Here is a 19,979-nt window from a genome sequence, read left to right as displayed (position 1 = left end):
GTTCAGTCTTTCCAACCTACTTACAGATTTTGAAAGATGAGATTGACAGGAAGAAACCATCACTGATGAAATAGCCTGGGAGAGTTCAGAAAGCAGACAAAGTTCTGCACCAGCAAGTCAAGATCGTCTTGGTGAACTAATAATTCAAAATGAAGCAGCTATAGCTATGAATAAGGTGGAGAATGCGATGCAGCAAGCAAGACAGGAAACCGTATTTTGAACAGCTAGTAGAACAACTGTACTAAGAACAAAAAGAAATTTACAGCGGAGTTAAATATAAAATAGGGCTTAGATTTCTATTTGAGAGGAAACAATGTGAATGCTCTTCGTATAAACCAACATTACTATACATCAGTGGACAAGCTGGCATAGGGAAAAGCTTTCTAAAAAAAGTTCTCATAAAACACAAGGAGATGATGGAAGGAGCGCTGAAACTTTTCAGATACTCACCCCAGTCACAGATCTGGGTTGAATTCATCATCGTTCTTTAGCTCACTTTGCCACTCCAGTTCAGACCCAGCCATATGCAAATCAGTCTTGACCCTGTTCCTCATGGTCTTCCCTGGACCGGAAACAAGCTTCCTGTGAATGGTTTCGGGGTACACCCCTCATCACCCAGGCTAGCTTGAATCCAGTGGCAAAGTGAGCAAGGCACCCACATCTGGGCATATTCTCCCAATGTAGGGCGAACAAAACAAACACAAGGAGATAATGGACAGGGTGCTGCACCTTTTTAAACACTCACCCCCAGACACATCCTACCTCAGTTATTTGAGATGTTTTAGATATATGTAGAGGATCACTCATATTTACTCTTAATACTCAACAAGACACATAGCAATGTATTATGGTCATCCTTGGACTTTTAGCACAAGATGTAAATATTGATGATTTATTTGGACTGAGTTACACACTGAAGCATGACTGTGAAGATTGTAATTATTCATCTAATACTGAAATAAATCCCGCGAGTGGTCTCTATTTAACATTACCAGATTTAAAACTGTGCCTTTTGACAAGTTGTTGAAAAAGGCTAGCCAAAATATGACTTGTTCAAACTGCAGATCAGATATTATGCCTGCGTTGATTCTATTAATACCTGGAAATTTCCTTGTAGTAATGCTACAGCGATGCAGAGCAGATGGCTCCAAATTGGAAAGTCAAATTGCTAATTCCAAAGGTGGACCAATATCACTTTCAGGAAGAACTGTCACTGCTTTAGCTATCATTTTTCACAATTGACTTAGTACAACATCTGGACACTATACTGTGTATTCAAAGAGCAAAACTGGATGGATGGAATGCAATGATTTAGCCCCTTGCGTGCTGATGACGGCCCCCGTCCGTCATGCATCACAGTGCTCGTGTGCTGATGACGGCCAGGGGCCGTCATGAACCCACCCACTCTTCAAAACGGCCGCACAGCGCAGAATTGCGTCCGCGCCCAAGCGGTTGAATCTTAAATTCAAAGCAAAACGACCTTTCGATTGACAGAGCTCTTATCTTTTCTTTCTTCAACCAAAGTTCTAAATATTCATGGATTAAAGCAGGAATCATAGATAAAAAACTGCTGTACTGTGTTTATTCTATGTGATTCATATGTGGTTTATACATCATTCGGCCTATTGGGGATAATTTCTTCAAAAACTTCTTCAAAATTCAACAATCCTTTTATCTTCCACAAAGGAGTAAATATAACATCTAAATACTCTCTAATTAAAGTCTGAAACTAGATGTATATAATGCACTTCCAGCAGCATCAAGTTAAAAGCAAAAACTGCGTTTGAAACTTCAAAATTAACCCCTTTTGTTTTATCAACCAAACTTCAATGTTCTTCTTGCAGAAAAATACTACTGTGTGTCAATTTGTCTACATGGATCCTTCCCAGTTTAAACATCATTTGGCTTACTAGAGGTGATGTTTTGAAGATGATCTCCAAAATTAAACAGTGGTTTTCATTTAATTGTAGTACTGTACCAGCTATAATAATTTAGAGAACATTTGTTACATAGGTTTGCTTAGTTGGTATAATTAATCCAGATAAAACAACTGATTTATAAATCGTAGCAAGTGAAATGCATAGTGTCAGATTCATAGTGATATACTTAACACTTTTGTTTAGTTTTTTGGTTTTTTATAGTCGATTGAATGATTTTTCCTCACTGTTCGAGGATGATGTTGTAGGAGAGTAGGATTTGCTTCCTATGGTTACCCCCACTTTTTGCTGTGTTTCACTGGTTTTACGACTTTAGTCTGCCTGTGGCCCTGCTAATCAGGACCACAGCCTAGCTGTTCTCTCTCTAAATTGGTTACCTGTACATTAGGTACACTCCAGATTGGTTACTGGGTTACCCTTGTGAGTCCCTAGTATATGGTACCTTAGGTACCAGGGGCATAGGTATCCCAGAGGCATACCAGGGGCTGAAACATGTATTATGTCACCCCTGGGAAGCCTTCCAAAATGGCACCACAGGTCTGCCCTTGAAGCCTAGGTAAGATGGTGTTAGCAACCCTTACTTAGATATATTATACCTATATTTACCTATTATATAGACACATATTAACCTATAAATCACTCCTATGGCAAGACTTGACAATCCTGAAGGCAGAGTGCTTGGTTTTGTGTGAGAGGGTGGCCAAGCATGAGCTGAGCCCCTCTGCAGCTTTCGGAATCCCTTCCTTATAGCTGTTCTATGATATAGCCATATCATATATTCTTAAGTGCATTATAATCCTTGCGGTTAATGCTAACTTTGGAATGGCTTTATCAAAACATGTCGTGTTTGGTGTCAAACACTCACTTTGGAATCCTACCCCCCCCCCCCTGCCAGTTCTGGCTGTGGGGGTAGAATTCCACCCTTCTAGAGGGAGAAGACATGTACACTCTTACTTACCCAGTAATAGTTTTAAAGAGCCTCAGCATCACAAAATGGATGCTGCTGCCACAGACATGAGTCTGACCTCCTGCTGCTGGACAAAACTCCGGCAGGGGAGGCCTGGACAATAGGTTTCCTGTCCAGGGAGGTTCCAGCACTTCCCCAGACAGGCTTTAGTGTATTGGGGCAGGGTGGGTTGCATTCAGTGAATGCTTTTCAGACAATGCCTGGGGCACACAAGGTGTCCCATGCATTTCCCAGTTCAAACCAGTTGCTGGGGCACTCTGCCCCAGCTCTGGCACGAAACTGGACAAAGGTGAAGGGGTGTGACCACCCGCTCCCCAGGTCCTCCCATAGGTGGAACCCTAGAGTTTGTCCAACCCCTAAACTTGGTATAAGTATAGGAAACCAGTCACTAGGACTTTAGATTACCCTGGACGAAATTCTGAAACATAAATCTTGGACCTTCGACATTCCATATCGACTGGAAGACGGAAGAAATCTCCCTTGGGGCCAAGGAGTGACTCCCTTCCAAAGAGTGAGTCCCTCAGACCTTGCTGGTCTGCACCGAAGCCAATCTTGTCATCTTGCGTGGGTTGCTGTTGCCAAGGCTTTTTGGGTCCAATCCAGATACCGATGCAGCAGCACTCGACATCCGATGTGGGACAGCTCGAATCCAGCTCCTGGTTGTCGTCGACGCCTCCTGGACCTCGTGGCTGAAGAGTCAAGCTTCACCGTCTTCACCTAAAAGCACCCGACATCGGCTGGCATCTTCCTGTTGCCATCCTGGTCAATGGCTAGTGACTCAAACTCTGTCCCCTCTGCTTTCAGGTTCTTTAGATCTCTGATCCACCCATGGATTCATCCGGACACTCTTCAGCACTTCTTGGCAGCTCTCCATTGGAATCGACAACGAAACCCGACACGAAAAGACACCTATGCACCCGGCATCCCTGGATGAGGTAACACGAGTACTTCAGTGCTCCCGTGGGTCTTGACTCTCGAAGTGTCCAGTACTGAAAGGGTTTTAGCGTAGTCCACTCCTAAGTGTCCTTAATCTTTAACTTTGTAACTTTAACTTTCGTCATAGAAGTCAATGGTGATTTGCGGCTGTGTTTAGACACTGCACGCGTCCCCCGTGGGTCTCCTGCGTCCCTACCTTGGGTGGTTCCTGGTTGCCCCAGTGGTTCTACAGGCCCTAGGCCTAACTTCTATCCCTCACATGGCTCTTATGCCACTTTCTTAGTATATGGTCTGTGAGGCCCCCAGGGCAAAACGTATACTGTGCTAATTTGCTGTATGCTATTTAAGTTCTTGTATTGTACTTTTGCCTCTAGCCTCATAAAGAGACTAGATGAGTTGTGTTTGGAATAAATACATATATTTTATATATATAAACCTGGTGTGGTGCTCTTTCATTTGATCATTCAAGAGATTATAGACTGGTAAAACAAGCTGCTTTACATTCCTTCAAGACTTAGCCTGAAGGCTGCTTTCCACAGCTAACACTAGGATAGCTTTCTATAAAGGTTGTCTAACCTACCATCAATAAGGGTCGGTTGGACTGGTGCAAGGTGCCCACTAGAATAGTGGACATCATATGCCAGGCCAACTTCTCACATTGGTGTGTAGCGTGTGGGATTCCAGCTTGCATTGTTTTACCAGATAATCTTGAGAATATAATTTGAAAATCCACTAAAGGTATCATAGGTACATATAATACAAGCTTATAATACAGTAAGTGCTACTGAACTTAGAGTTGTGTGTGTTAAGGACTTAGCACACCCTCACCACAACTCAAGAGAGGTTAAGTAGGAAACCAAAAAGTGTAGGTAGGCGCACACACCACACCTCACTAGTAATGTCTTCAAAGGAGGGACCCAGTGGGTCTGTTCCAGATGCCAGTCAAGGACAGACATCTAAGTATGACACATTTCCTTTGCAAGAGTTAAGGACTTTGTGTGCCATGAGAAAACTGAAGCCAGGACAGAACCCCAATACCCAACGACTTATAGAGGTGTTAATGCTTGATGACTTTAAGAAAGCATCAGATCCTGACAAGGTAAGCAATGGGATGGATATATCAGAAGAAGAGAACCCTGGTGGGTTGCCCCACCAGGACTCTGATGATGATGCAGACCAGGTAGATGTCAGTGACCTAAACCTGTGGAATCCAGATCTGCCTGGGGATGAAGAAGGCCAAAGAGGCCCTCTCTTTGTCCCATTAGGTAGAATTGGTGGTGTGCCTAGAAGAGAAAGGTCTCCTTCACACGAGTCCAATCATTCTGGTACATCTGTAGGGTCTTCTGCCTCTGCTCACAGGAGGGGTACCTCACTTGAGAAGAGGGAGCATAATGCTAGGATGAGAGAAGCCCAGCTTAAAATAAGGAGACAAGAAGTAGCCTTAGAAAAGGTGACCCTAGCTCTTGAAAGAGAGAGAAAAAAGCTGGGACTAGAGTCCCTTGGTGGCAGCAACTTCCCTGGTGGGGGGGATAGGTCTCATGACCATAGAAACTTAAACAAGATTGCCCCTCCCTATCAAAATGGGGATGACATCCACAAATGGATTACTGCACTGGAGATAGCCTGCAAAGTACAGAAGGTACCCCAGGAGCAGTGGGCAGTAATCTTGTGGCTCTCCTTTGCTGACAAAGGTAGAGATAATGTCCTCACTGTAAGAGGAGAAGAAGAGGATGCTGTTGAGTACAAGGTCCTGAAGAGTGCTCCGATAGATGGGTTTGGCTTAACCACTGAATAGTACAGGATACAGTTCAGAGACACCCAGAAGGCACAGACTCAGGACTGGATTGACTTTGTAGATTGTGCTACTAAGGATCTGGAGGGCTGGTTACTGGGCAGTAACGTGTGTGACTATACAGGATTGTATAATCTGATCATGAGAGAACAAACTCTTAATAACTGTCAGAACCAACTGTTGAATCAGCACCTGGTTGACTCTGATCTGACCTCTCCCCAAGAATTTGGAAAGAAGGCAGACAAATGGGTCAGAACCAGGGTGAAGCAGACTTGCTGTTTGCAGCGCGCTGGCTGTTGCTGTGTTTTAAAGTCATTATTGTTTACTTTGGTAATTCCCTTAATAGTATTTGCGCCGCTTATTATTTTCTTGCGCCGTGTACTCTGTACTTTTAGCATAGCGTTAGCTCTTACCTGCACTTTAAAAGTTGGGCTCACCCTGCATTTGCAGGAATCAGGGCAGCTAGGGATCGATACTGGGTGCTTCGCGGCGTTTTCGGCCGCCGTCTTGGAGAGGGCATTCGTGGCAGCCGATTCACGGGCGCCATCTTTTGCTAGGGGACTAGTTGTTCCCCTCACACTCCTCCCACGTCTGAATGAGCGCGCAAGAGCTTATTTAATCTCCAGGGCTGCCTGGCACAGGTAGACTTGCTGTTTGCAGCGCGCTGGCTGTTGCTGTGTTTTAAACTCATTATTGTTTACTTTGGTAATTCCCTTAATAGTATTTGCGCCGCTTATTATTTTCTTGCGCCGTGTACTCTGTACTTTTAGCATAGCGTTAGCTCTTACCTGCCCTTTAAAAGTTGGGCTCACCCTGCATTTGCAGGAATCAGGGCAGCTAGGGACCGATACTGGGTGCTTCGCGGCGTTTTCGGCCGCCATCTTGGAGAGGGCATTCGTGGCAGCCGATTTACGGGCTCCATCTTTTGCTAGGGGACTAGTTGTTCCCCTCACACTCCTCCCACGTGTAGGGCTAATAATAATGGATAGACGGTCAGAGCGCAGCGATGACGCGCAGTGGGTGCGCGCCGGAGGTGCGCCAGAGGTAAGCCCGTTTGCGCCCGTTCGCGTTTCGGACGCGCTGGGCGCCGGCGGGACCTCTCCTCCTGTTAGACTGAATATCGATAATGATCCTTGTCTCCAGCTACATGCTATTAGCAGAGGGGCGGACTCTCTGTCATGCGGCCTCCTAAATGTCAGATCCCTCAGCAAACATGCTGAAGAAATCATGTTGCTCATCGACTCTCTGGAGTTAGATGTACTCTTCATGACGGAGACCTGGACTTCCACTCACTGTCTTGTGGAGTTGGGGCTAGCGTGTCCTCCGGGCTTTAAGATCCGCCACAATCCTCGGGTTGGGTCTAGAGGAGGAGGAGTGGGGGTGATCTTCAGAGAGACTCTAGATCTCTCCATGCTTGACACCAAGTCCATTCCAGGGTGTGAACTTATGGGTTTCGCTATTAATGACCAGGGGGGCATACTTCACTCTGGCCTACTGTGCTACAGACCACCAGCTAGGGCCTTAGCAGCTGTTACGGAACTCATTGATGTTATCTATGAGTTTGCCAACTCGCATACAAGGATGATAGTGTTAGGCGACTTTAATCTATGGCCAGATGGCCCCACCGACTCTGCTTTTAAAGAGTTGGTGCAGGCCAACGGAAACATCCAGCTACAGCAGTTGGTACTATCCCAGACACATGTAAAGGGCCATGCTCTTGATCTTATTTTTGCGGATGCTGACCAAGTGGCCATTCAAAGCATCCTCCCTCAGTGCTGGACGGACCACGCACTTGTACATTTTCATCTCTCCTCCCCCAATCTAGTTATGAAGAACTGTAAATTAGGAGCCACCAAGGAGGGCAGACTATGGTCGAAGCTATTGAAGCTCTCTCCACGCCCCACCTTGCTTCCAGAAGGCATTAGGCTGGGTGATAACGTGGCGGCCAGCTATGATCTTCTCAGCCAAAGAATTTTAATGTCTTTGAATTCGCTGGCTCCCGTCCGAAAAACCAGAAGCAGAACTAAACAGGTAATGCCATGGTTTACAGACAAACTCCACCAGCTCAAGTACCACTGTAAACGGGCTGAGTGAAAGTGGAGAAGGCAATACCTTGAGTCCGACAAAGTTCTTTTTAAACAAACCCTGGCAACCTATAAAGCCCAGATCAAACAGGCCAAGGCTAGTTTCCTAGAGGAATCACTCTTAGCGGCGGAGAACATGTCCCAGACTCTATTCAAAATCGTGAAAGCTCTGGCTTCTCCCGCCAGTACTGTCAAGGACATTCCCGCCACCCAAGCCTTATGTGACGCACTGTCTTTGTCCTTCGAGGATAAGAGTACAACGATCCTGAACAACCTTGCCTCATCAGAAGACTCTATGGCCCATATTCTGGACCATACCGTCCCTTTGGCTGATCCTGGGATAAATGCAAGTTCGACGCAATTAAACATCTTCCCTCCTCCGTCCTTTGAAGATTCCTGCACTCTGGCAGAGGGAGTTTCCTCGGGATCACCGCTCGATCCTCTTCCACCGAAATATTGGAAATTTTTCAGCGAAGAACTCTTTTCACCGCTTTTTGCCATCTGTTGTCAGTCCCTTGAGTTGGCACAGGTCCCGGATTGCTGGAAGATGGCAGTAATATCCCCTCTCTTAAAAAAAGACTCTCTGGATCCCACTTGTCCAGCAAACTATAGACCTATTTCGCTGCTCCCATTTCCAATTAAAATCTTGGAGAAACTGGTGACTAAACATCTCTCCAGTTTCATGGAGAGCAACGCATGCCTGGACGTAGCCCAGTTTGGCTTTCCACCTGCCCACAGGACGGAGTCCGCGTTGGTGACAGTACTAGATGACCTGCGGACGCGGGCCGACCAAGGTCGAGCAGCATTCTTGGTACTTCTCGACATGTCGGCTGCGTTCGATACGGTCAGCCACACGATCCTGATTAGGAGATTGGAGGAAATAGGGGTTTCGGGATTAGCGCTGGATTGGCTGGTCTCTTATCTAGATAACCGTCATCAAATGGTCGCCCTGCCGCCCTTTAAATCTAACATCAGAAAGGTGGGGCAGGGCATGCCTCAGGGATCAGCCACCAGCCCGATCCTATTTAACCTCTACCTCCGCCCCCTGATCCAGTTGATAAAATCTTATGGCATAGCAGTCACCAACTACGCGGACGACACGCAACTGGTCTTTGCGTTTGAGGGCAAGGAGGCAGTGTCGCAAGAAACTTTCCACCAGTGTATGGCTACTACGGCGGCTTGGTTGAGCCGTAATTCTTTGCAGTTTAACGGTTCCAAAACCGAAGTGCTGCATTGCTCTTCGGACCTCTCCCCTAGGACTCTGCCGTCGAATTTCTGGCCTTCCACCTTTCAGGAAGCGGGCACGTCGGCTCAAACAGTCAGAAATTTGGGGGTGATGTTTGACTCCAGTACACAGTTGGACGGGTCGGTAAATAAAACAGTAGCCACCTGCATGGGCCTTCTGCGAATGCTGCGGAAAATATTACCGATGCTCCCGGCACAGTCCAGGCCAGAAGTAGTGAGAAGTATTATACTAAGTAGGTTGGACTACTGTAACTCACTACTTCTGGGGGCTCCAAAGACCCTGGTGGCAAAACTGCAACGAGTGCAAAACCTAGCTGCCAAGCTGGCTCTCTCTCGGAGTAGGCTTGCCTCGTCTTCACAAGCTCTTAGGGAGCTCCACTGGCTTCCAATCCCTCAGAGGATTGAGTTCAAGGCCCTCTGTTTGGTACACAAAGCCCTTCATGGTCACAGCCCCTCCTCTTTGCAGAAGCTATTTGCATGTTATGTACCTACCAGACCCCTCCGCTCAGCCTCAGCATGTACGGTGATAGTTCCCAAGATCCTTAGGATTCGCCTAGGAGGCCGCTCTTTTAGATTTACTGCGGCAAAATTATGGAACTCGACACCACTTGACTTATGCCGCACAGAAGACTTCATACCCTTTAAGAAAGCTTTAAAAACTTTCTTGTTCCCTAGAAACTGTTAGAATTTTTGTTTAGTTCCACAACTGTCTGCACACTGTGATTTGTCATCTCAAGTCCAAGCGCCAGGATACCCGTTGGGTGACAGCCTTTGCGCTATATAAGAGCACCAATACATACATACATACATACAAGGTACAGAACCAAGGTGGTGACCAAAAGAAGCAAGTTCAAAAGGGTGGGGAAAAAGGTAAAGATCAGAAGTCTTCACAAGGTCCCCAAAAAGCTTCTAATGGTGGGGGGTCCCCATTCCAAAAAGAAAGAAGGCCCAAAGAAACCATGGTGCAAAGTTTGTAAGAATAATAGTCACTGGACTAGTGATTGCACCAAAAAAGGAGACCACTCCAGCCACCCTTGCCCCTAAGGCAACTGTTCCCCCTAGTTCAGCTACAAGTGGTGGTTCCCAGCAGAAGGGTGTAATAGGATTAACCCTGGAATCTGAGATGGACTCTGGCCTAGTCAGAGTGCCAACTCAAGCTGTTTTGGTCTGTGATGGAGGCATGGATATGACCTCCTCTGTGAGTCCCAGTAATTTGGGCAAGTACAGACAAACACCTTTAATTAATGAGAAAAAGGCTGATGCCTACAGGGACACAGGTTGGGAACAAAAGGGGTTAGGTCCTTTATGTGGTGAGGGCTAGACCTAATAACATTAGTAACCAACACAAAATGCCCAAACCACAGTTGCTCAATACAATTTTTTGATATAGGGTAAGAAACACTTTATTATCGCTTCCCTGGACACCATTATTTTGTGTCAATCATTTTGTATTTTCTATAATTTGAAAAAATTGCTGACAGAAAAAAAGACATTGATTGCAAATATTTACAAAGCTGGACTAATGTTAGCAAACATTAAGGGCAAAGACTATTTACAAATTTAGAAATCATTAGAACACACAATAGAAAAATATTCTCACATCAGACATTATTGAAAAAATAATAATACAAACATATCAATTACGAACAACAAAAAGCTAACAAACACTAAATGAGAGAAACTAGGGGTTGGGAAGATAAATGATTAAATATCTTGTATATTTTAGTGCTGGACCAGCCGGTCCTAGCTTTAGTGCAACAGTAATACTTTATATCTCCCAACCAATACTGCCGACGCGTTTCTAGACCAGACTGGAGTCACTGGTCTGTCATCAGGGCTGTATGTATCTTGTATCTGTGGGATACAAAAGCAATGTTTTGCTTAATCTAGTGTGTGGTAACTGCAAACACAACAATGATGGACAGAATGTGGATCAATGTCACACATTCACCCCATGGGGCACAGGGTCAGCGCTGATTTGCATATCGCCATTGTCTAACCCAGGGTGGTGTGGAGTGGAAAAACGATGGATTTGGGCCCAGATCTTTGGACTGGGGTGAACGTGTGACATTGATCCACATTCTGTCCATCACTGTTGTGTTTGCAATTACCGCTCTAAGTGTACTGGGGATGCTCAGACGTGAGTCCCAGGCACTCCACACCACTGGAGTCAAGCTGGCCGGGCTGATGAGAGGTGTTACCTCGAGGCCGGGCCGGCCCTCGGATGCTTGATTCCGTTCTGGGAAGGACATGGCTTTTGTAGTTCGGACTGGACTGTTCCCATGGGGCACAGGGTCAGCGCTGATTTGCATATCGCCATTGTCTAACCCAGGGTGGTGTGGAGTGGAAAAACGATGGATTTGGGCCCAGATCTTTGGACTGGGGTGAATGTGTGACATTGATCCACATTCTGCCCATCACTGTTGTGTTTGCAATTACCGCTCTAAGTGTACTGGGGATGCTCAGACGTGAGTCCCAGGCACTCCACACCACTGGAGTCAAGCTGGCCGGGCTGATGAGAGGTGTTGCCTCGAGGCCGGGCCGGTCCTCGGATGCTTGATTCCGTTCTGGGAAGGACATGGCTTTTGTAGTTCGGACTGGACTGTTCCCATGGGGCACAGGGTCAGCGCTGATTTGCATATCGCCATTGTCTAACCCAGGGTGGTGTGGAGTGGAAAAACGATGGATTTGGGCCCAGATCTTTGGACTGGGGTGAATGTGTGACATTGATCCACATTCTGTCCATCACTGTTGTGTTTGCAATTACCGCTCTAAGTGTACTGGGGATGCTCAGACGTGAGTCCCAGGCATTCCACACCACTGGAGTCAAGCTGGCCGGGCTGATGAGAGGTGTTGCCTCGAGGCCGGGCCGGTCCTCGGATGCTTGATTCCGTTCTGGGAAGGACATGGCTTTTGTAGTTCGGACTGGACTGTTCCCATGGGGCACAGGGTCAGCGCTGATTTGCATATCGCCATTGTCTAACCCAGGGTGGTGTGGAGTGGAAAAACGATGGATTTGGGCCCAGATCTTTGGACTGGGGTGAATGTGTGACATTGATCCACATTCTGTCCATCACTGTTGTGTTTGCAATTACCGCTCTAAGTGTACTGGGGATGCTCAGACGTGAGTCCCAGGCACTCCACACCACTGGAGTCAAGCTGGCCGGGCTGATGAGAGGTGTTGCCTCGAGGCCGGGCCGGTCCTCGGATGCTTGATTCCGTTCTGGGAAGGACATGGCTTTTGTAGTTCGGACTGGACTGTTCCCATGGGGCACAGGGTCAGCGCTGATTTGCATATCGCCATTGTCTAACCCAGGGTGGTGTGGAGTGGAAAAACGATGGATTTGGGCCCAGATCTTTGGACTGGCGTGAATGTGTGACATTGATCCACATTCTGTCCATCACTGTTGTGTTTGCAATTACCGCTCTAAGTGTACTGGGGATGCTCAGACGTGAGTCCCAGGCACTCCACACCACTGGAGTCAAGCTGGCCGGGCTGATGAGAGGTGTTGCCTCGAGGCCGGGCCGGTCCTCGGATGCTTGATTCCGTTCTGGGAAGGACATGGCTTTTGTAGTTCGGACTGGACTGTTCCCATGGGGCACAGGGTCAGCGCTGATTTGCATATCGCCATTGTCTAACCCAGGGTGGTGTGGAGTGGAAAAACGATGGATTTGGGCCCAGATCTTTGGTCTGGGGTGAATGTGTGACATTGATCCACATTCTGTCCATCACTGTTGTGTTTGCAATTACCGCTCTAAGTGTACTGGGGATGCTCAGACGTGAGTCCCAGGCATTCCACACCACTGGAGTCAAGCTGGCCGGGCTGATGAGAGGTGTTGCCTCGAGGCCGGGCCGGTCCTCGGATGCTTGATTCCGTTCTGGGAAGGACATGGCTTTTGTAGTTCGGACTGGACTGTTCCCATGGGGCACAGGGTCAGCGCTGATTTGCATATCGCCATTGTCTAACCCAGGGTGGTGTGGAGTGGAAAAACGATGGATTTGGGCCCAGATCTTTGGACTGGGGTGAATGTGTGACATTGATCCACATTCTGTCCATCACTGTTGTGTTTGCAATTACCGCTCTAAGTGTACTGGGGATGCTCAGACGTGACTCCCAGGCACTCCACACCACTGGAGTCAAGCTGGCCGGGCTGATGAGAGGTGTTGCCTCGAGGCCGGGCCGGTCCTCGGATGCTTGGTTCCGTTCTGGGAAGGACATGGCTTTTGTAGTTCGGACTGGACTGTTCCCATGGGGCACAGGGTCAGCGCTGATTTGCATATCGCCATTGTCTAACCCAGGGTGGTGTGGAGTGGAAAAACGATGGATTTGGGCCCAGATCTTTGGACTGGGGTGAATGTGTGACATTGATCCACATTCTGTCCATCACTGTTGTGTTTGCAATTACCGCTCTAAGTGTACTGGGGATGCTCAGACGTGAGTCCCAGGCACTCCACACCACTGGAGTCAAGCTGGCCGGGCTGATGAGAGGTGTTGCCTCGAGGCCGGGCCGGTCCTCGGATGCTTGATTCCGTTCTGGGAAGGACATGGCTTTTGTAGTTCGGACTGGACTGTTCCCATGGGGCACAGGGTCAGCGCTGATTTGCATATCGCCATTGTCTAACCCAGGGTGGTGTGGAGTGGAAAAACGATGGATTTGGGCCCAGATCTTTGGACTGGGGTGAATGTGTGACATTGATCCACATTCTGTCCATCACTGTTGTGTTTGCAATTACCGCTCTAAGTGTACTGGGGATGCTCAGACGTGAGTCCCAGGCACTCCACACCACTGGAGTCAAGCTGGCCGGGCTGATGAGAGGTGTTGCCTCGAGGCCGGGCCGGTCCTCGGATGCTTGATTCCGTTCTGGGAAGGACATGGCTTTTGTAGTTCGGACTGGACTGTTCCCATGGGGCACAGGGTCAGCGCTGATTTGCATATCGCCATTGTCTAACCCAGGGTGGTGTGGAGTGGAAAAACGATGGATTTGGGCCCAGATCTTTGGACTGGGGTGAATGTGTGACATTGATCCACATTCTGTCCATCACTGTTGTGTTTGCAATTACCGCTCTAAGTGTACTGGGGATGCTCAGACGTGAGTCCCAGGCACTCCACACCACTGGAGTCAAGCTGGCCGGGCTGTTGAGAGGTGTTGCCTCGAGGCCGGGCCGGTCCTCGGATGCTTGATTCCGTTCTGGGAAGGACATGGCATTTGTAGTTCGGACTGGACTGTTCCCATGGGGCACAGGGTCAGCGCTGATTTGCATATCGCCATTGTCTAACCCAGGGTGGTGTGGAGTGGAAAAACGATGGATTTGGGCCCAGATCTTTCGACTGGGGTGAATGTGTGACATTGATCCACATTCTGTCCATCACTGTTGTGTTTGCAATTACCGCTCTAAGTGTACTGGGGATGCTCAGACGTGACTCCCAGGCACTCCACACCACTGGAGTCAAGCTGGCCGGGCTGATGAGAGGTGTTGCCTCGAGGCCGGGCCGGTCCTCGGATGCTTGGTTCCGTTCTGGGAAGGACATGGCTTTTGTAGTTCGGACTGGACTGTTCCCATGGGGCACAGGGTCAGCGCTGATTTGCATATCGCCATTGTCTAACCCAGGGTGGTGTGGAGTGGAAAAACGATGGATTTGGGCCCAGATCTTTGGACTGGGGTGAATGTGTGACATTGATCCACATTCTGTCCATCACTGTTGTGTTTGCAATTACTAATCTAGTGTGTGGGCTCCTTTTTATCATACAGTAGCTGCAATGTCGGTGTGCGCTACATACCAAGGCTGCTCAGTGTTGAATTTCAGATCGGGTCTTTTGGGGGTCTGTTTAAATGAAATAGCGTGGCCAAGCAGAAAAGCCTAAAAGAATTTAAGGGATGTTTTTAATTTTTATCATTACGAGATTGGTACAATATATTCACTAACTAAAACAAGTTGGGGAGTGGAAGCATACCTTTTACTTTCAGTAGTGCCGAGTGCTGGCAGGGTCCATTAAAAGCGGCGTGACCATCAGTTTGGGTTCTGAGATATGGGAAAGATTAATATTCAGACGCTTAGCGGTGTGCACGTTATGTTAAACACTCGCTTGGAGAATTTGAGAAGGGATTGCCTACCTTGATTTAATCTCTCATTTGCGCATAAATGGAATTGTTGATTTCAGCATTCTACAAAGAAAAACAAAGCGCACCCTTAGTAGAATATTTTAACTGATTCAGCACTCAGCAAGCGGGTATTAGTGCAAGTGGAACAAATACCTGTGGCTGGAGCTGCTGCTCTGTACTGTGGGATTCGAATTTCTCTCAGTAAAGATGGCCGCCGCTATTTCCTGTTTGTTATATGCAAAAGCTATACTGATGCATTGTGGGGCATGTAGTCCCATGAGTCACATTTGCTTGAAAATAAAGGCTAGACGTGCTGTCTACAGCACCTTATCTTAGTCTAAAGGTAATGGGTACGTCCTTCCAATTGTTTATTGTATCATGTATTTTAAAACAAAAAATGAGTACGCTAGATTGTACTAGAATTTTGGGTGGCTTCTCTGGGTCGGTGACCTGTTCTCATGCAATAGAGGACCAAGACCAGCGGGCAAGCCAGGGATGTCTAACCGATGCAAATCAGGACAGATGTGGTCAAATATGCGCTATCTCAGACAGGTTATTTAAACCAGTCTGTGAACTATTGAATTTTAAAATTAGATACGCTTCTTTTTGTAGCAGAACGCGTTCGACGTCATGGCATTTTGACCTGGAGTTTACAGTGTATAGGACAGACCATTTGAATTCTTGCTCATTGTGAGACTTCTCGCAGAAATGCTCCACCATTGGAGCAGACATGACCTTTTTCTTAATCCGCGATCGCCTTCTATTGTGCTAGAGCAGGCGATGCAGTTACCACACTTGTGGTGACCCTTGATAGGCTTGAGATTCCATTGCGCCAATAAGTCGCTTTTGGGCTTGGGAATAACCACGTCAGCTCGGATGAGTTCCTGGCCTAGTACAGGGACACAGGGGCAAGTGTCACAATGGTGACACCAGACTTTGTGAACCCTGGACAAGTCATACTTGGTGAGACTTACCAAGTGATCAACACCAGCAATGTCAGGACTACCGATTCCATGGCAGTTGTTAATTTCTCCTGCGGCGGGGTAGCTGGCCTTAAGAAGGTTGTGATCCATGCAGACCTCCCTGTAGAATGCTTGCTTGGCAATGATCTAGAGACTTTAGCCTGGTCTGAAATGGAGTTCAGGACCCATGCAGCAATGCTCGGAATTCCTGCACATGTGTTTGCTGTGACTAGGTCACAGGTCAGAAAGTCTAACACTGGACAGGTGTTAGACTGGATTCTGGAATAATGGACCCGTTGCCTCCCAAGACAAGGAGCAGTAGGGTTAGGGCAGTGCCTTCCCCCCTGACTCAGAGTGAGGATCAGCCTTCTGAGGAAGCTGATTGTGAGCCTGAAGAAGGAACTGTCCCAGAGGAGCTTCGGAATGATCAGGTTGAGTTCTTAGGGACAGGGGGCCCTTCCATGGCAGATCTGAGTCAGGCGCTGTTGAGCTGCCCTTCTCTTGAACCCCTCAGACAGCAAGCTGCTGCTGAGGCTGCTGGGAATGCTAGTGGCACCCATAAGATGTACTGGGATCATGGATTCCTGTATTCAGAGAGTAGAGACCCCAAGCCTTGTGCATCGAGGAGGTTGGCCATACCTTTGGTATTCAGGGGCTTCCTATTGACACCAGTCCAAGATATTCCCTTAGCAGGACACCTGGGCCAGAACAAGACTTGGGTCAGAATTGTCCCTCACTATTACTGGCCCCACATGTCTGAAGACACCAAGGAGTTTTGACGCTCCTGTGTAACCTGTCAAGCCAGTGGTAAGGTAGGTAGCACTACAAAGCCCCCCCCTAATACCATTACTTGTGGTGGGGGTTCCCTTTGAACGTGTAGGAATTGACATTATTGGACCAATGGATCCCCAAACTGCATCGGGGCACCGGTTTATCCTAGTTGTAGTGGATGATGCCAGTAGGTACCCAGAGGCAATTCCCCTTAGGACCACTACAGCACCTGTTGTGGCAAGAGCCCTCTTGGGAGTTTTCTCAAGAGTGGGTTTCCCTAAGGAGGTAGTATCTGACAGAGGTGCAAACTTTATGTCTAGCTACTTGACTGCAATGTGGAAGGAGTGTGGAGTGAAATACAAGTTCACCACACCCTATCATGCACAATGCAATGGTTTAGTTGAAAGGTTCAACAAAACCTTAAAGGGTATGATTAAGGGTCTCCCAGAAAAGCTCAGGCGGAGATGGGATATCCTGATACCCTGTCTTTTGTTTGCATACAGGGACGTTCCACAGAAGGGGGTTGGCTACAGCCCATTTGAACTTCTGTTTGGGCACCCTGTCAGAGGACCACTTTGTCTGGTGAAGGAGGGATGGGAGTTACCTCTCAAACCCCCTAAACAAGATATTGTGGACCATGTACTTGATCTCCGCTCCCGGATGGCTGAGTACATGAAAAAGGCAACTAAAAACCTTGAGGCTAGCCAGGAATTACAGAAAGCCTGGCATGACCATTAGGCTGAACTGACTGCTTACCAGCCAGGACAGAAAGTGTGGGTGTTGGAGGCTGTGGCCCCAGCAGCTCTCCAAGACAAGTGGAGTGGGCCCCACACTATATCAGGAAAATTAATCGCTTCTTTACCCATGATGTCTTGATTCAAATTATAGTGGCAACTGTCCTGTCCCACCTAGACTATGCCAATTCGGTACATCTGGCATGCCACTATATCTGTTCAAACAACTGCAACTGGTCCAAAACAATGCAGCTCGGCTGGTCTGTCGACAGCCATGTTGGCATTCAGCTACATCCCTGCTAAAGAAATTGCATTGGCATCCCATCATCTAGCGATGTGCCCTTTAAGACAGGATGTCTTGTCTTTAAGGTTCTGCATGGCAGTAGCCCTTCGTTTATCAATAAGCTGATATCTAGACATACCACCGTCTGCAATCTCCGTTCTGCCCACCTCTCACGCCTTACTATCCCGAGATTTAACCGAGTTCGTCAAGGAGGTTGCAGATTTGCAGTCCTCGCCCCCAAACTCTGGAACTCCTTTCCACAGGAAATTTGATCTAACACTGACCTTTTGCAATTCAGGAAATCTCTTAAGACCTGGTTGTTCCAGCAAGCATACAACTGAATCAACTCTGGATAGCTAGTGAGCCTATCAGCGCCATGAAGCCAAACGGAGTACGTGCGTTTTTATAAATTACCACTAACATTAACATTAACACTATTGTTGAACAGAAGGGAGAGGGTACCTATTTGGTAGATCTTGGAAGTCCCAGGCGCCACCATAGGGTGCTTCATGTCAACAGATCGAAACCATATGTTGACAGGGCAGACATGGGCTTGCTCATGGCTACTGATGAAGTACAGGCTCTCTCAGAACCCTGATGATGGATCAGTTGATGGAGTAGCCTTGGCAGGCAGCCTTACTGAACAGCAGCAAACTGATTGCAGACAAGTTCTCCAACAGTTCAGACATATGTTTTTACTGACTCCAAGTCTCTTGACTGGGGGTGAATGTTTTGATTTGTTCAGCATTCTGTCTATCAATTGTGTGTCTTTTGCTTTCTCGCCCTAAGTGTGAAGGGTATGCCCAGACGTGGGTTCCGGGCTCACTATGCCACTGGAATCAAACTATCCTGGCTGATGAGGGCTGAAATCCCGAAACTGGTCCCAGGTTACTTGTTTCCGGTCCAGGGAGGACCGGCTTGGCAATTCGGGCTGGATTGTTCTCATGAGGCACAGGGTCAAGGCTGATCTTCACATGGCCAGGTCTAAACTGGGGTGGCATGGTGAGCAAAAGAATGATGGATTTAACCCAGATCTCTTGACTGGGGGTGAATGTTTTGATTTGTTCAGCATTCCATCCATCAATTGTGTGTTTTTTGCTTTTGTTTCTTCAAACAAGGTCACTTTCTGCCCCCTTGCTATTTTCATATTTAATTTCTGTTGGAGGCTAGACAATTTTTCTACATATTCATCTGTTAGTCAGGCGTTTAAGGTACTTCACTTGTTGGGGAAGTACTATTTCACGGTGGCTCATTGACCTCCTAAGTAATTCAAAGTGCAGGGGATTATAATCGCTGCCCTCTCTTTGTGTTACCTGAAACCCTTTTACTGTTGCAAAATTCCATACATAAATAAACACATAATCAATGGGGCAGTGCTGAGTACTTATTCTAAAGGTTTGTTTTGCTGTTCGATCAATTTCCAACATACCATTTATACTAAACAACTCCTATGACCCCAAATACTTCCCTGGTGGTAAATCTTGTCTAGTAGAAATACAATTAGTTAAGTCAGCTGGCACTATATTATACAAGCACAATATTTCTTTAAACCAGGGATCTAGTTTTTTGGATTCAGTTTATGATTGATATCTCCCATTACAATGAACAAATCATTCCCATGCTTTTCACACAATACTTCTCACTAATGCATACACTAACACAGCCATCCACACACTTCAACACTATATTTACGAGAAAGGAATAAAAGCAGAAACACAGCTCTTTTTGGATATCTTCGTGTAGTTCTAAATAGAACCTTTTGTTTTTAGGAGATAATGTTTTTTATTTTACTATAAAACTAAAGTACAGAGAAAAGAATTGCTTTAGTGAAACTATTTGAAAGCAAACAAACTTGTTTTCAATGGTGAAAATTACAGCCAACAATTCTGGATGCTATAATGCCAAAACAGTTTAACAAGGATGAGTGTTGAATGCATGAAAAAAATCAGCTACAGACGTAATGTTCAAACCAACCAGAAGCTAGCAGTGCAAATGGGTCATATGAGCCAAGTTAGGACAATCGTCTGTCACTGTTATTGTAGCTGAGGTTGAAGCTGCAAGTACAGTTGACGAGAGCCACGAGCATTTGCTTCTCTCTCAAGCATCATTCGATGGCATGTCTTCTCATGAATGTTCTTCAAATGCTTCCAAATAGAGGACGTCC

The sequence above is a fragment of the Lissotriton helveticus genome, chromosome 3_1 (assembly GCF_964261635.1).
Source record: "Lissotriton helveticus chromosome 3_1, aLisHel1.1, whole genome shotgun sequence".
In the NCBI taxonomy this organism is placed as follows: domain Eukaryota; kingdom Metazoa; phylum Chordata; class Amphibia; order Caudata; family Salamandridae; genus Lissotriton; species Lissotriton helveticus.
This window is presented reverse-complemented; position numbering follows the sequence as displayed.